Here is a 13,483-nt window from a genome sequence, read left to right as displayed (position 1 = left end):
TTTGCGTAGCCTAGATCAAGGATGTCAAACCCAAAGCCTGGGGGCCAGATCTGGCCCATGGGGTGCTTAGATCTGGCCTGCAGGGCCGCCTTGGAAATAGCCAAGGGGCGCTCGTGAGCTCTATTTTTACTGACAGAGGGTTGCAGGATGCCATTGTAGCCGAAAACGGAACTCGGGAGCCAGTTTTCATTCGCAGAACACTTGGACCACCACAGGCACCCCCGACATGAGTGACGTCAAGCTGACCATGCCCCACCTCCCGAGGTCAAACACAGCCCTGGCCTAGATGGTCTGATCAGGATTGAAATGTCCCCTAATCAGTTTTCTTTAACCTGTAGCTATCTCTTGAACAGGAGGAATTGTAAAGGTAATTAGATTGTAAATTTAATTGAGTATTAGCTCAGGGTAAGCGTGGGAGGATATAATAGCCTAATTGCCATTGATTTTCCCATGGAATTTAGTTTCTTTGTGGCAGTTTTCAGCCTATTAGGGTCTCATACATGCATACAAACTATAAATTACATACTAAGGAGCATCTATGCAGCTAATGATACAGGAAGGCCTGTATGGAAGAAGCTAACAAGCCAAAAAGCTGCGAAAACCATCTCATTCAAGCTTATTGTAATAACGGGGCTGAAACCGTCTCCTGTGCGCCTGCTGAAAATGACTTTGGCCCTTTTGATGGAAGCCTATGTGCATCCCTTGATGTATTGTGCTTATTTATAAATTCCTTACTTCATTTAATGCATTCCTGAAGCAAATTCTCTGCAGGAAAAATAATGCTGCTATCATGAATCACAATGATTTTATGGTCTTCTTTGTTTTTTTTAAAAAAGAGGCCAACATCTGTTCTGCATCTAAATTGAAGCCACCAAAAATAATAAATAAATCCTCACACACATTTTGGGTTTTATCACTAGCAACAAAGCAAAACATGACTTTTTTTTTCCTTACCAGTGTTTCACTTATAAGATTAACTGAATCCAAGTTTAGTAGAACCATCTTGCCAAAGACGCTGCATCTGGATAGGATAAAAACGGTTGCCATCTCAGCTGTTAAGGTTCTCTTGGCATATTGAATCATAAAGGCTTACGGTCCTTTCATGGGTAACCTGTAGTTTATTCACTTATCCATATTTGTAGTATTTATGAAATATATCCTTCAAGGAGACTAACAATAAGTAGATGATGGTGATGATGATGAATGTAAAATAAAACAATAATTCAACAGGTGAAATACCTGCTAAAAAAGAGAACTTTCATGTCACAGGGGAAAAGCCAAACAGAGAGGATGAAAGATGGAGCTACCTTAATAAACTGTTCCGCAGGAAAAAAAAAAAAGCTTTTTCTTATTTAGAACAAACCTTTATCAGCAGTGCATTGGTTAGTTTAATTAACGTAAGTCTATTAATATTGCGAGAGAATCAGGAATCAAGAATGAACGACTTGTAGGCACCCCACCATCTGCAGCCCTGATTCTGCATAGGTTTACATCCCACTTCCACTGAACTATGCATTTTGCTTTAATTGCTTTACTCTGTAAACCTCTAATGCAAGCGCTGTCGTCTTATCACCTTTGCATATGTGTCGCAACTTTGTTGTAACAACAACAGAGAGGAAGGAAGGAAGGATTTACGTTACCTGGCAACTTTAAGCAGATATTCCAGGATTTAAACAATGGTGAGGACTATGGCTAGAGCTTGATAGTGGTTAACTATTAGCATCTTGGATTTTAACACACACACTGTCTGGTGGACTCGTCTTGCTTCCATCTGTGCTAGGAAATGAAAAATCTGAGAGAAAAATATATTTTTTTTGTACTTGGGAGTTTAAAGTTCCCAACCTCATCAATGGGGCTCAGCAGTTAAGGCACTGATAAGTTAAGACTTATCAGCTGGAAAGCTGACAGCCCAGGTTCAAGACTTGAGCTCCATGTGATGGGACAAGCTCCTGCCAACCTAGCAGTTCAAAAGCATGCAAATGTGAGTAGATTTTGTGACGTCTGCTGGCCAATGACCACTGGACAGCGCTGGCTCAATGGCTTTGAAACAGAGATGAGTGCCTCCCCTATACTTATCAATGACTTCTAGAGTAAAATCTGCAGGGACTCCTTTACTTTATTTCATCAATAGAAAGTTAGTATTTTTCTAAATTAGGAAGCTCTTTCATATGTTATTTTTAATCCCTTATTCACCCTTTGTGTGTTTGGAGGGCATATTATAGCAACAGCTGCTATAATTGCTGCAACAATTTTCATTACTTCTGCATAAACTCAAATCTTCACAGTATAATTCATACTTACTTTGTCAGTATCCTGGATTATTGCAGGTACATAACTCCAAAACTGTGATTTGTGCAAATGCATTGGCTCATTCTAACCATGCACTCTGGTTTTGCAGCTGCAACATAAGGTTCTGATAGGGTTCTGGGTAGTGGTTGGATTCAAATAATTTAACAACCGGTTCGCCCAGGATCAGGTTGGCTGTCCTGGGATGTGTGGCTATCCCCGTCTATCAGCTCCGCCACACATGTGGGATGAGCTTCCCGTGATAGCAAACCTGACCCTGGGCGAACTGGTTGTTAAATTTCCCCCGCTATCAAAGTGGATCCTTGGCGCTGCACTGCAATGGAGAAACAGGCAGCTGGCATGAGGGAAGGAGGAAGAGCAGGGAGAAGAAAGAGGCAAAGCGGCCTTCTCCTTCCATTGCACCGGCCATTCCATTGCCCATTTCTCCATTGCAACACAGCACAGCATCCAGGATCCACTTTGATAGTGGGTAATTTAACAACTGGTTCACTCAAACCGGTGCAAACCAGCTGAATCCCACCACTGGCTCTGGGTACAATTCAAGGCGCTCGTTTTAACACAACCCTTCATAGCTTGGCTGTCAAATATCTCAAGAACTATCTGAGAAATGATCCATCCCATACCCTTGTCCCGTGAATGATCCACTCAGTTGAGAGCTTGGGGAGCAGAAGCAATAACTTTCTATCACAGCCCCTGTCACTTTGGAGTAGCTGCCCCTTCCCCTCAGTGCTTCAAAACATATGCCCTGGTGTCCTTTAAGGAAGGCTGTACAATAGGGTTGTGTAGGGAGCTTTTGATGTAATTGCACAGTCTTTTTATTATGATGATGATGTGAATCAATGGGAATCCTTCTGGAAAACTTCTGAATAAAAATATTGCAAACAAACAGGGAAAAAAATAGGACAGCCTCCCCATATTGTATTTTTTCTGTGGAACAGTTTATTAAGGTAGGTCCATCTTTCATCCTCTCTGTTTGGCTTTCCCCCAGTGAAACGAAACTTTTCTTTTTTTAGAAGGCATTTTACCTGCTGAATTAATGTTTTATATCATCATCATTACCACCACCACCATTATCATTCTGCTTATTTTTAGACTTCTTGAATGACATATTTCAAAAACACTACAAATATGCATACATTAATAAACTACAGGTTACTCATTAAAGGACTATCAGCCTTTTATCTATGCCTTGCCCTCAAAGAGTTCCCAACTTTTAGTAGCTAGCTTTTAGTCTTGCCAAGACTTGAAGCTAGCTTAAGACATTGGCTTCTTTCTCAGGATGTGTTAGTGAGAGATAAGAGAACCCACGAGTCACATTGTTTTATGCTTTGCTATTAATAACCCTGTCCTTATGCTTATCAAACTTCACAATGAGCTTCTAGGCACAAGTTTGCCTGGAAGGTTTTCAACTTAAATCAGACTCCAGAGGTTTCACCCTTTCCTCCAGGATCAATATTTGAGACTTTAAGCACTTCCTTTTGCTTTTAGATTCCATCACTTTGGTTGTAAGGTCACAAACTTTAGAATCCGTGTGGATTTTTCCATGCTTTATAAAAGATGGTGGAATTAGTAGCTGTGAACTCAAGCAAGAAAAAAACAGGATTGAAAATTCTCATTGCGATCATATTCATTTGGCATGTTATCATGATGGTTACAGAAAAATCCAAACTGCTTTCACAGTTTTGAGTTCTGCTGCAGAACTTTGATGTGTGTTATCTAACTATGCTTGCACTAAAATATATATCTCTCAAGAATTTATTAGTATACAGTTATCAGATCTGGGCTGCAAGGGTCTCCTTGACTACTGCATAGTGGCAAAGAGATGCAAAAACTCTCTATTTGCTGCTATCTAATGATTGTTCAGATTCCAGATCTGGACAACCAGTTGTTCCTGTAATTCCTAAAATCCAGTTCATCATCATATACAAATTCTATATTGTATGTTAAGATATGTTGAATATGCAATAAAATAGAACACCTGGTTATAGCTTTTTCTCCTAGCTTCACTAAAACACATATACACAAATAAACACACACACACATGTAATCTAACACGCACACATTTATGTGTGTTTGTCTGTGTGTAACCTAACCTTTTAATTCCTAAGAATAAAGATCTGGTCAAAGAAATGTTCTAGCAGCTGCAAAAAGAAGAAACTGAAGAAACCCACCCCCCCAAAAGCTGTCATTTTATACATAACTATTTGGGAATAAACCTCATGGAATATATTGGATCAGCTGATTAAGCATGCATAAGATTATGCTGCAGATTACTTGACTGTTAGACATATTTCGGTCTTTTTATGTATATGTGTTTCACATAGCTTTAAATTATAGATGTCAGGCAGTAGAAATAAGGGGTTTAAGAATCCGTATTTGGCCGAGAGGGGCTGTCATTCAAATCCATGGGACTTATTTCTGAGTTGATCCTTAGAGGTCTCCACTTTAAACCAGATTTTCTGATGTCTTTGGACCACAAATCCCGTCACTTCAAGAAGGATTGGCATGGCTCGGGGGGGGATATTGAGAAATGAAGTCTGCTTCTTGGAGGACGTCCAGTTTCTATAAACATTTCCATAATAGCTTACTTTCCATTCCATCAATCATTTTAACAATAATAGCTCTGCTTAAATATTCTTTTGTGAGTTTGTGTTCAATCTTAAATTCTAGGCAGTTGGAGGAGACACAGCTGCAGCAAAATGCTCTCTTCAGGAAATTATTTCCAGCTCCCTCCCTGTTAGCAGCCACAGCGAGATGTCCCTCCTCTCTGATTTTTGTCAATAACTCAAGGACCTTCAGAGCCAATTGAAAAGAATTGCCTCGTATTATTTTCCCAACCTTTTTTTTAAAACTCTGACTTTGTTCCTCTGTGACCTGGAGGTTAAAACTGATTTTTAGCTGTAATAAAAAAGCGGGGCATTTCAGGTCTAGTAAAGTCTGAAACGTTAAGTTCATCAGAACATAGCACTGGACTACACAATTTAACATCCAGAATCAGCTTGAAAACTGAAAAGTCTGCCTAAATGGTGATCCAACAGAAATGATTGCTTCCCGAGTCAAATCTCTATAACTAGGTCATTTTTTGTAATATAGGACTTTGCCTTAATCCCCTTAATCTGATTCTTAATTATCACAATGGTTAAATAGATTACAGTATATATTTATAACTAGCCATGTCTCTAACGGGTGCCCTTCTCTCTTGATAACATCCCCCCCTTTCTTATGAATGTTGCCTTTCTTGTTGTCATTCCAGGAACAAAGTTCAGTATGTATATATGCCTATAAAAAAACTGTGATGGATTTCATATAGTAACAGTTGATCCTCCATATGAAATCCATGATTTCCTTTCCTTTCATGAAGCCTTAACAAATGCTAAATATTTAACGTAAGAGCTGATTAATTGATGGGTTTGTATACCAGGGGTCGCTAACCTTTTGGACCTCAGGGACCACCAAAGTCATAATTTTCATTCCTGCGGACCACTAATATGAATTGTGACTGACGGTGAGAGAGAGAGAGAGAGGGAGGGAGAGAGGGAGAAGGAGAGGGAGAGGGAGAGGGAGAGGGAGAGGGAGAGGGAGAGGGAGAGAGAGAGAGAGAGAGAGAGGAGCAACCAGCTCTTGGAAGAGTCCTACAGTAGTTGCACCAAATTTCTTCCATTTGAGAATTATGGAGGCCACTGTTCTCTTAGGAGAAATCAAGTCCAATCAATTTAATTTATCACAGGTGGACTTCAATCAAGGTGTAGAAACTTGTCAGCAATGATCAAGAGAAATGGGAGGCACCAGAGCTAAATTTCACATGTTGTTGCAAAGGGTCTGAATACTTATGCCAATGTGATATTTCAGGTTTTTTTTCCTCTTTAATAAATTTACAGACATTTCTAAAATTCTGTTTTCACTTTGTCATTATGGGGTACTGAACATAGATTAATGAGAAAAAAAAATGAATGTCATCAACTGTAGGATCAGACTGCAGCATAACAAGATTGACAAAAGTGAATGGGGTCTGAATATTTTCTGAATGCACCACACACACACAATTAGAGGCAGGACGGTATGGATCTGGTTTCATGAAATTTGTATTTTTGTGCTGGTTGCCCAGTCAAACTGAGCAATCGGGGAGAAGGCCCTTAGTAAGAGAGGTGACCAAGAACCCAAATGTCACTCTGACTGAATTTTTGTCACTCTGACTGAGTTCCTGTGTGGCAGTCCTCCATCAATCTGGGCTTTATGGCAGAGTGGCTAGATGGGCTTCCTGCCCATTACTGAAAAAAAATAATCCAAATGAATTTGAGAATATCTTTTTACTCTTGATCTGGGTCAATATGGTAATATGAAGTTTTGAGGCGATACCTTATTTGCGGAAATTTAAAGCCTGTAAAATCCAGCCATGTGCAATGGAGAGATTGCTGCAACCATTTTTAAGCGTCATCTCCCCTTCTGAGATAACTTGGCTAGATTATCAATATATATAAAAAAATGTACTGGTAGACTTGATTCTCTGCTTTAGTCATTCTGATTTCCATTACAAAATTGCTAGCCAAGATAAGATCAGAGATGATATAATATTAGAAGGATAGAGAAATTTATTTCCAGGACTGCTGAAATTACAACCCAGAAGGGATTATCGGAGTGTCAATGAACAATGTAGTAGTATCTCACAAAACACCTTCACATCTGCATAAATAGATATTTAAAAAAAAATAACAAAGTGATGTGTTTGTGATTTAGATCCAGATCACAGCACTGAAGGGAAGTTATTAACGATGTGGCTGTGATTCTGATGAAAATCGTGTCCAGCTTGCTGTTTACTACAGGTGAGAAATTGTTATTAGTTACCAATATTAATAACTTGCCCCCAGGGACAAATGACAGCTTACAATGTTGGGATAAGATAGGAAGATTGATAGCTTGGTTGCTAAGTAATTATACTTACCTTTCAAAATTCTTCCATGAGTAGGAATAGTTGAAATATATTACTTTTCTACATGCTCCTTGTTTCCACTTTTGATGTTGCATCTAGAATTGTACTTTATGCATAATAGTACCGTATTTTCCGGACTATAAGCCGCTACTTTTTTCCCACGCTTTGAACCCTGCGGCTTGTACAACAATGCGGCTTATCTATAGATTTTTCTTCACTAACTGCCATCAGGGGGCGCAAAAATGTGACAGATGCAAGAGGTCAATGCAAAGAAGAAGACGCTACCGGTAGTTTTTGGCACACTCGACGCAAGCAGCACAACATGCACGAACACAAAATATTTTTCACACCCTCATCATGGAAAGTACACGAAGAAAAGCATATGATGCAGCTTTTAAGTTGAAAGCAATCCTTCCTATCCAGGAAGGAAATAGAGCTGCTGCACGTAAGCTTGGCGTTAATGAATCAATGGTGAGACGTTGGAGACATCTGGCCACATGCAAAGAGCATTCTTCTCTTTCTGTGTAAATATCTCATTACACAACATATATATCTGCGGCTTATAGTCTGGTGCGGCTAATATATGTAAAAATATTTTTTTCTTTTAAAATTTAGTGGTTGCGGCTTATATTCCGATGCTCTCTATAGTTCGATAAATATGGTAGGTTAACCTCTTTTACTCTGAATATTTCTAGCATTTAGTGCTTACTTATATTTTACATATATACATTTGTACATTTATGCACACTGTGCTGTGGACGTTTATTTCTAATAGATAAGTATCTTAATTAACTACATACGTGGGATGTACTGATGTACCACATAGATATCAATTTAAGGCTATAAACTCTGCAACTTAGGCTCAGTAATGTATATTATTCCATATCATCACCAATATTGAACTCATTGTGTAACATTGCAACCTGATCTAGATTGTGTTGTTTCTTTGTGTCATATAATATATGTGGGTATATGCATAATTTTGTATTAATTTATTTATTTTGTCATGTTGATGTAGTGTATATTGGAGGTGGTGACCCTCTGAAAGCTGCATGCAATGAAACTTCATTTTAATGTATGCCAATTAGTGTACATTCAAAGTGGCAATAAAGTTACTCTAAGTCTAACCCATTATTGTATGCTACTTAATTATGAATACACTTCTGTAAAACATATCCATATATGTGATTTGCTGATGAATATTCTCTTTCTTTCCCAGCCTTTCTCTCTCTCTCTTTGTGGTCTCTCTTTTTTGTGTGTTTCAAACCTTCAAACCTTCCTTGGGTGATGTTGCTTGCAGATCAACTAGATCTCTGAAAATGCTGAAGGAATTAGAACACCTGTGAAATAAATTCTGCTTCATCTTTTTTTTTTTTTTTGTGAGTAGCGTCAATTCCTCTGATCCTATAGCAAGCGGCTTGTCCTCCAGCAAGTCATGAACTAGTTTTGTCTTCCAAAATGTGTAATTGGCTGTGATCTCTTTCATTAAAATGTTATACGGGTTTGGGGGGGGAGTGGGTGGGAATAACCACCTTGGGATGTACTGCAATGGGCGGTGATCTTCACTGTCAAAAATATTATTAAGCCCTCACAAAAACAGGATGGAATAAAATATATAACAACCTAGAGAACTGGATAAAATACCACAGAGAAAAACGCCAGTAGAGTTCCCTTTCACCCTGGAGGAAATCATATATTTTTAGTATTTATTTGATTTGTATTTATTTGATTTGTCAATCGCTTACAAGATACAGGTATAAGAATAAATATAGTTTTGAATACATGAGATAGATACTTATAAGAAAAATAAAAGAAACAATAGGTCAGGGACGGTAGGCACGATTGGTGCGCTTATGCACGCCCCCTAAAAAATAAAAGCCAAGCAACGCCCACGGGACTTGAACTGCTAGGAAGTAGCAGCTGAATGACAATTACTCAGATTGCAAAGAAACCACTAGGCTAAGCCCATTAAACTCTGCTCTAGTTAATCAAGTCTGTCCCTTGCCAAAGGCTATGATCAATGCCAGGTAATTCTAATGCATCCAGTGAAATGCCCCTCCCTAGCACTAAGAGGCATATGAAGTCTCAGGTGAGGCATATGTATGTGCCAATTAAATCCCCAGACAGCTTAATGCACTGAAATTCAGCCTTCCTTAGCGCATCTACTCTCATTTTCGAGAAGCAAAATTAATCAGATCCAATTATGGAAATAACTTATTGACACAGCAGATGTTATTGAAGATTAAAAAGTATTGATGAACAGCTTATTCAATAAGATGGATACGCTTCAGGAGGAAAGGAGCCTTCCAATATCATGTAGGTAGAATTTTGTAACAGGATATGCTCTTCTTTCCTCCCTTTTTAAACAACTGTGTGTTTCTAAATTTGGTGGTGGAAAGGAAGGTGGAGCCCTTTCTTTAAGAAGTTCCTCCATCACTGAAAGAGCACAATAAAATACAACGCACGAATATACAAAATGTAACTGCCTTTTCTCTAAACTGAAGGCAAATTGTGCCTCCTTCTTCTCTGTCCTTTTGTGCTCTTTATCCTTTCTATGAATGTCTATGCATCAATCACAACAACAAATAAGTGAAGACAAGGTCCCTCTACGAGCCTAATATAAAAGTCATGCTTCTGGGTCTCCTTATTCTTCTTCCATCAGAAAGGGCGAAGATCTAAAATCGAATGAGAAAAATGCAAATATCATCTGCCTATGATGGCAGTTAATGCCTAATACAGGACTGGCAAAAAGCAACGATCAAGTAAATATTTAGAAAAGGAATGCCTGATATAAAGTGCAGATGAGTAATGAGTGAAACTTTTCGGAGCTGTCCTGATAAACCTTTGGGAACAAGTGGGCCTCTTGTTGTTGTTTGATTGTTTAATGCTGTCTGAAAGCTCAACCGAATTGGCCACAAGAAAGACCTTTTGCACCCCGTTGCTATCACCAGTTTGTCTGTTACTTTTCCCCATTTCTCAAACTTGTCCTGAGAGCAGAGGGCAAAAAAGGAAAGCACTGAAAGACTTTCAGGGACATTACAAAAGCCTTAGAAAAATATTCAGCCATTTGTTGTTGTTTCCCCCTCCCGGTCAGAGTAAGCAAGAAGAATAAGACAAACAAAGGACATTAACAAACCTCTGTTTCCTTTGTGGCATTAAAGATAACTTTTTCTCATAAGAAGATTGGCAAAACATAGCCTCAGATTCAATCCCTCTCAAATATAGGAGGTAAGGAGTGGGCAGCTGATGAAATGTGTACCATGACATTGCAAATGAAACTTCTGCTCCTTATGTACTTGCATGCGACATCACAATGCGAATATGCAAATATATTCACAAAGGTCACTTTGGCTTCAGAACTGATGCCAAGACTTTCATCAATCTTGATGACATTGCCGTGGCTGGTCCTTCTTAGGGCCACTACATCTGGGGTTCTGATAGCCAGCTAAGTAGCAGTGAAGAGATGCTCTCATTTTTGGCTCCTGTCTAGTGATTATCCGGATTTTTGCGGCCCATGGAATAGTCATAATTTTTCTCTCTCTCAGAAGTGAGGAAACATCAAGGAGCCTCAGTAAGAAGTAGCCATAGCTAATCTCTCTCTCTCTCTCCTCTCTCTCTCTCTCTCTCTCTCTCTCTCGCTCTCAGCAATTATCAATGGAGAATACTCAACAGAGGGTCATCAATCTACCCTCGTCTCTTCCACCCAAAACTTAACCTAACTGTCTACCTCACTTCCTAGGGTCTAGGCGTTAATGTTGATAACTTGGGGGATGGAATGGGTGGGGGTAGCTGTCATGTATTTTTTTTTTTAATGGTTGTTTTTACTCCCGGCTGTCTTGTTTTGATTTGGTCTAAGTTTTAAATTGTTTTAATTTAGTGTTATATTTGTAAACCACCCAGAGTCTGCTGGAGTGAGCAGCTACATAATAAATGTAATGAAAGAAAGGAAGGATATCTGAAGCCCACTCTTTGCTCACAGGTGATTCAAAGCTGTAGTAGGTCTTGTGGGCAAAATGATTCCCAGTTTCTTTCTCTCCCCCTCTCCCCCCCGAAACAAACAACAGCATGGTGGCAAAGAAGCAGAGAAAGCTTTGAGGAGCAGGCTTGGGTTTAGGTTTCTGCTTGTGCAGATCCTTGTGCTTGAGAGAAAGGAGGTTGGAACATAGACAATGGCAACATGCCAGAGCCTGCAGGTTGGTATAAAAGCAGCCAGCCATTCTTCCACCATTTCAGATCAGGCAAGCTTCTACTTTCCTCATGGAATGACAATTTAGAGCAAGGGTCTTCAAACTTGACAGCTTTAAGACTTTGTGGACTTCAACTCCCAGAATTCCTGAGCTAACATGACTGCAGGAGGAATTCTGGGAGTTGAAGTCCAAAAGTCTTAAAGCTGTCAAGTCTGAAGACCCTTGACTTAGATGATGAAAAGGACCTGATTGTCCTAGCCAGCCTTTTTCCTTCAGACATGAGGTTACCTTCATCTGACCCTCGAATCTCAAGTAGGACAGGTCTAAAATGATCCTTGCTTGCACCCATGTTCAAGTAGCACTTTTTCCTTATTCCCGTAATATTAAAAGGCACTTCAAAATGTCTAAAATCTTGTAGGCTTTGTCAGACATTTATCTCATTGGGAATGGTAGCAACTGCTACAACTTAAGCCAAGACAATAGAGGCAGGATCAGGATCAACAGAGGGGGAGGGCCGTGTTGTGGGTAGAATTCTTTGCTGATTCAGACATGGCTAAAAAGTCTTTTATGACAAAAAGCTATTATTATTTTTTTACTTATAGTAAGGCTAGCCTGCTATAATATAAAGCAGGGGTGTCCAACCTTGGCAACTTTAAGACTTCTGGACCTATAATATAAAGCAAAGCTGAAAAGGAAGACCAGGCATAACTGCGAGGTATTGCAGGCTCTCCCAGAATAATACAGAGGAACCTGGGAGTTATTACTGGATGGAAGAAGCAGCTGTCACTGGCATCCTTTCTCACAAGTGTCCCTCCAAGAAAGATGAAAAACTAACAAGACATGCATTAGGATATGGGCAGAAGGATGGGAAGTTGATTGCAAGGACCAGAGGCCTCCTCTTGCTGGTGGGCCTAAAGAGGTAGGGAGAGGGAGAGGGAGAGGGAAGGAGGCAGGGACTTATGGGTGCAGGAACCCTAGAATCAGAAAGAGAGAGGCTGGAATCAAACTGAGTGTGGGAGGAGAGAAAGAGGACTGCAATTGTTCGTGCAGGTGTTGGCAATAAGCCGCTCCAAGTATCAACAGCCTTTAGGGAAAAGGAACAGTGGAGAACAACTGATTTGAAAGCAGTCTATGGCAAGAAAGTTCAATGAGTAAAGCCACAGGAGCCATATAGATGAAAACTGAAAGCAGTAAAACTAAGAAGAAAAGCTGAAACTAAGTGCAACAATGAGTGGGTTTAGAATCAGATTCTAATTAAGGAAGCAAATATTACAGGAAAACAAATGAAACCTACGGAATTAAATATTGAAACCAATTAACGGCTTCCCACTGCCTTTCCCCCCACATCTTATTGCCTGGATTTATTTATTTTTGGTTTCATCTACACCACAATGCTTTTTGAAGAGAGGAATTCAAATGCCACCTTTTGGAGTTTTTTAATGCAAGCATTCCCAGGTTTGTCAGTTTCTATATCCCTGTGATGGAAAGGGGGAAAGGTAGGGAGGAGAATTGGAAAAAAATCAGATGAGGAAAAATCATCCAGATGGAGAATTTCAAAGCATGAAGGATGGGTGTGATGACCTGGGGTGTGGCACAAAGGCAACACAGTCAGATAATCAGTAGGAGTCCCTTTAGTAGCTGCAACTTTGCCCCCAATGTCCTGGTTACCCTCTGGCTGGAGAAAAACTCTCCCAGGAACAGCCTTTGGCTGCAGAGAATCAAGTCCAAAACTTGGTCAACAAAAACTGTAACTATAAGTCCAATCAAAGCAAAATGAGGTAATTAGTTTGGCAGGGCAGGAGCAAGAATTCCTGACATGAAGGCATGGCAATATCTCAACATGGTTGGGAAGATGCCAGGAATGCAGATAAGTCAACACAAGATAAACTCACATTTGCTCCCAGTAGCTGCTGCACTCAGCATACATTTCTTTTAAACTCTCTTCCCAGCTGTGGCTAATGAAGGGAATCAGGGTCCTTTTCTCCCCCCGTAAGCCACACAATCCATGTTGTTCTCTTCTCCGTTCCTTCCTGCGTACCCTAGGATGAAGAGGGGGTGGGCC

Source organism: Notechis scutatus, chromosome 1 (genome assembly GCF_049901735.1).
Source record: "Notechis scutatus isolate UNSWTSFEM ecotype Mainland chromosome 1, rNotScu1.2, whole genome shotgun sequence".
Lineage (NCBI taxonomy): Eukaryota > Metazoa > Chordata > Lepidosauria > Squamata > Elapidae > Notechis > Notechis scutatus.
This window is presented reverse-complemented; position numbering follows the sequence as displayed.